Source organism: Bubalus kerabau, chromosome 6 (assembly GCF_029407905.1).
Source record: "Bubalus kerabau isolate K-KA32 ecotype Philippines breed swamp buffalo chromosome 6, PCC_UOA_SB_1v2, whole genome shotgun sequence".
NCBI classification, from domain to species: Eukaryota; Metazoa; Chordata; class Mammalia; order Artiodactyla; family Bovidae; genus Bubalus; species Bubalus kerabau.
The window spans coordinates 21,779,232-21,783,790 of record NC_073629.1 but is presented as its reverse complement, the minus strand read 5'-3'; the positions used below and the strand labels follow the sequence as shown (position 1 = coordinate 21,783,790).

General features: G+C 41.9%; 1 non-coding gene across 1 annotated transcript; it reads right to left on the bottom strand.

Moving 5' to 3' along the window:
* Positions 1 to 4,486: 4,486 nt before the first annotated feature.
* Positions 4,487 to 4,559, bottom strand: TRNAV-AAC (transfer RNA valine (anticodon AAC)). Its single transcript has one exon. It is a non-coding gene; the product is annotated as a tRNA-Val (tRNA).

Here is a 4,559-nt window from a genome sequence, read left to right as displayed (position 1 = left end):
TTCTTCTTAATGCACTTATTAAGGTTGGTAGTGGCTGGTGGCTAGATGGCACAGCATGCTTTGTTTGCTGATAAGGCAGGCAACCTTTTTCATTCACATTCCTCCCTTCTCCCTTCTGATCTCATTTGTTTGGCTGCACCCATTGGAGACCATGGGCAAAAGACCTGGAAATGCTGGTTGCCAGGGTCAGCCTCAAGCACACAGATCAGGGGCGAAAGGTAGACAGCAAACCAGGAAGGGCAGAGAATATTTAGCCCAAGTGTAATGAGCCCAACATCTGGGGGCCTCCTTTTAGTCCTGGTGCCACCACTTAGTTTCCCTTTGACCTTGGGTCAACTCCAATACGCTAGGCCAATTTTGCAAGTGTCATATGAAAGAAATAATAAGTACTTCATGAAGCTGTTGTGTAGATTAAATGAGATAATCAAATAATACAGCTGGTAGAGCATGTGGCTAATATTAAGGATGTTCTGGTAGGAAACAATCGATACTGATTGCTGATACTTCAGTCTTTTGTAACATTTGAATACAGTTTTTAAACATTTCAATAAATTTTGTCTTTATGAGTTTATTCATAATTTGTGAATGAATTCACATTCACAAAATAAATTTGTGAATTTATAAAAAGTTTTAAATGGAATTTATAAATCGTATTCCCTCAAAAGGAACTTGCTAATATCAGCTTTGTTCATAATGGTTTCCAAATTGAAAACCATTCAAATGCCCATCACGAAGTGAATAGATATAATGGTGATATATTCACTCAAAGGAATACTACTCTTCAATAAAATGAAACAAATTTCTGATACATGGCAACAATATGGATTAAAATATCACCCTGAGTGATGAAAAGAGTATATACTCTGTGGATCCACTTATGCAAATTACTAGATGAGGCAAACTAATCCCTAGGGAAAAGAACTAGATCATTGAGCACCTGGGACAGGGCAACAGGGTGTGGCAGGGGGATTGTCAGCAAAGGGGCTCAAGAGGATATTTTGGAGTGCTGGAGATGTTCTTGAACAGGGTAATGGTTCCATGCATACATTCAGTTGTCAAAAGTCATCAAACATGAAATGAATAGACTGTATTATTTTTAAATTAATTCTTAAGAAATTTGATTTGGAAAGAGTAATGAGAAGAATCATTCCAAATTTTAATAACTTAATTCAATTATAATCATTATTATTAGGATTAGAGGGTTCTTTTAGAAATGTATATCTCTTAAGGTAAACAATTTGACTGAAGGTTCAACAGTTTCTTCATTTGTAACTTTTCATTAAATTTATTCACTATTAAATTGAAATACTTGAAAATAGGAATAGAACCCATAAGAGCTCAATCATATAAAAGCATATTTATATATATTCTTCTCTCTGTTGATATACCTAAATGACTCCAGCAGCATTTACCTACATTAACAGAAGTTACTTTTGAATTTAAGATGCTTCAAAATTTTACATATTTGTATTTTGTGCATTATTTGAAATTTGAAAAATAAACCTACATACTTTAGGGGCTTCCCAGGTGATACTAATGGTAAAGAACCCACCTGCCAATGCAAGAGACACAAGAGATGTGGGGTCTATCCCTGGTTCAGGAAGATTCCCTGGAGGAGGGCATAGCTACCCACTTCATATTCTGGCCTGGAATCCTCTCACGGTCAGAGGAGCCGGGCAGGCTACAGTCACTGGGGTCCAAAAGAGTCAGACAGGACTGAAATGACTTAGCATGAACCCATGCACCTTTTGCTACAACTTAGGATAATTTAAAAATAGATTTGAAGGAAAACATGCAAAGATGATAACAGTAGTCCTTTCCAGGAGGTGGGACTATGGATGACTGCTTATTTCCTTCTTTAGATATATTTAATATTTGTAATTAAAAAAATGAATGACCTGGAAGTGAAAGAACAGAAGAGCTATGGAAGAGGTATTAGAAAGGTGAGAGGAAAGGATAAAAGGGAGGAAAAATCTAGTTCTTGCAGAAGGTGTGTTTAAGTTGGGGATTCAAGGGGAGCAGCTCTTGGAATAAGAAAGGTGTTTGGGAGGCAAGTGGTTCATGAGAATATTGCAGACAATTTTATTCATGTTACGTGACTCCTCCTTGGTGTTTTGTGAAAGAAATATACAGTCTTAAATTTCTTGCCAAACATTTTTACCATTTGTGTTCCTCTTTGATGGGCACCATATCCTGTGGAGCCAGGCAGGCTTCCAGTTCAAAATGCTGGTTTCAGATTCCCACTCACTGATTGAGTGACTAGACAAGTTACTTAACCTTCCATATCTGAGGTTTCTCATATGTGAAAAGAGGATGATGATATGATAGAAGCCTGTTGAAAGGATAAAGTGAGAACACCCATGTAAAATTTGTAGACAGTGCCTCAGCTCCTGGCACTTTGCACGTCATCACTGAGTGTAAGGTGTTGCATTTTGGCACTGCACTGCATAAAGTCTGGGTGTGGCTTTAAGCTCCTGATACCTTACAGTGGCAGTGGTAGCCTCCTGGGCTGGTGGGATCTGCCAGTTTACTAGTTCATCTGATCAGCTCATCAAAAGAACGGTAGTCCAATTCCTTGCTTCAAAAATCCCCCAATAAAAAAAAATTAAGGTTTTAAGTGGAAAACCTTCTTACACATGACACAAGACCCAGAATTTTAGATAAGATATATATTTATTTATGACTATGTAAAAATTTAAAGTTAAAATATAAGCAATGCTCCTTACTATGTATATATGTTTATATACACACACACACATGTGAATGATACCAAGTTACATATACCCCGAAGAGTACTCCACTGGCCCCAGTCAGGTTCCCACTCGCACTCCCCCACCAACATAACCACTTTCAGTGACTGCTTAGCTATTGATCTCCTTATCTCTAAATAAATATTGATATCGGCACTCAGATTTTCCAGTTTCCCACCCAGACCCTGAAGACCAGCCTGCAAACGGGAAAGTGAATTTGTGTGTTTCCTTGCCCACTAGTTATCTCCAAGGTAGCCCATAGGTCTTGCATTAACCTGCAAACCCACAGAGCCCACCTTGCCCCTCCTCATGGAACCAGCAAAGGAAACTGCCAGAACAAATGCAAGGCCAGCAGCTTTGCGATTGGGGGTGAACCGGATTCCTGGACACCTCAGTAAAGCGTGGGAGCGCGCCAGAGTCAGGCGCTGTGATCTCCCCAACCCAGCGACGGCCCCCACCGTGATACCAGCCCGCTCCTCTCTCTTGTAGTCCCTTTCTCCCTCTGGCTCATTCTCTTGTTCTCTCCTGCCTTTGGCCTTCGTCCGATCTACTTGCGCGCTTCACACCTTTCCTTTCCTGTCCTCAAAAGACAGCTAAAGCCTTACATTGAGTGGATCACAATAAACTGATCTCTGTCCAGCTGCAGCCACACGCACCCCATCTACTAAACCGATGTCCAGAAGCGCAAATGGTCGGACGAAGGCGGAGCAAACCAGGAGCCATCAGCTTCTTTCTGGGGCCCCTCGGCTCAAGCTTGGGGCTTCTCTTGGGCGCTGACATCTGCAGCGGCGAGGACGCTCAGGAGACCTTCTGCCCTCGGAACCTCCCGGCTCCCCGACGGAAACGAACAGGCTGAGTGGACTCCATCTCTCAGGTTGTCCGAGGCTCCGAAGTGGAAACGCCATTCTGTGAAACACAGGTGGCTCCTCCCAGTACCGTAAGTATACTTGCTTTCTGTGGGAGTGAGGATGAAACTCTCCTCCCGACTTTGTGGCACAATCGGTTAGGGCGTTCGTCTGTTAACCGCAAAGGTCATGGTTTGAGCCCACCCAGGGACACGTCTCACTCTTTTAGAATGTAAATGATGTATGATTGTTTCTAGTCTATGCATCCTCTCCCATGCTCCACTACTACCCTACTCCTCTGTGTCTTGTACACACACACACACACACACACAAGGACGTAGGTCCAGGTAGTCTGTGATACTCAGAGAGGATCTCTGGAGGAAAGCAGGTTGACTGGGAATCCTAGAATGCATGAAAGAGTAGGCTCATCATCATCACCCTGTAAACACCTTTTACCAATGAAATTTCCTCCATTGTTTGTAGTACTCTCTATTTAACCTTTTCCATATACTTTTCCAATTAATTTGGTTCTATCCTTTTCCTCAGTTTTTCCTCCATTTCCCCTCCATTGTATCATAGAAAAAGCAAGAGAGTTCCAGAAAGACATCTATTTCTGCTTCATTGACTCCACTAAAGCCTTTGACTGTGTGTATCACAAGAAAATATGGGAAATTCTTCAAGAGATGGGAATAGCAGACCACCTTACTTGACTCCTGGAAAACCTGTATGCATGTCAAGGAGAGATGAAACCAGTCAGTCCTAAAGGAAATCAACCCTGAATATTCTTTGAGAGAACTGATGGGGAAGCTGAAGCTCCAAGCCTCACTCCACGTGACAGACCTCTCTTTTGGGTTTAAAACATGAATCTAAAAGTTTGGGGGGGAGTGGAGTTGTTTCCGCCCAGTTTCGAACCAGGGATCTTTCGTGTGTTAGGCGAACGTGATAACCACTACACTACGGAAAC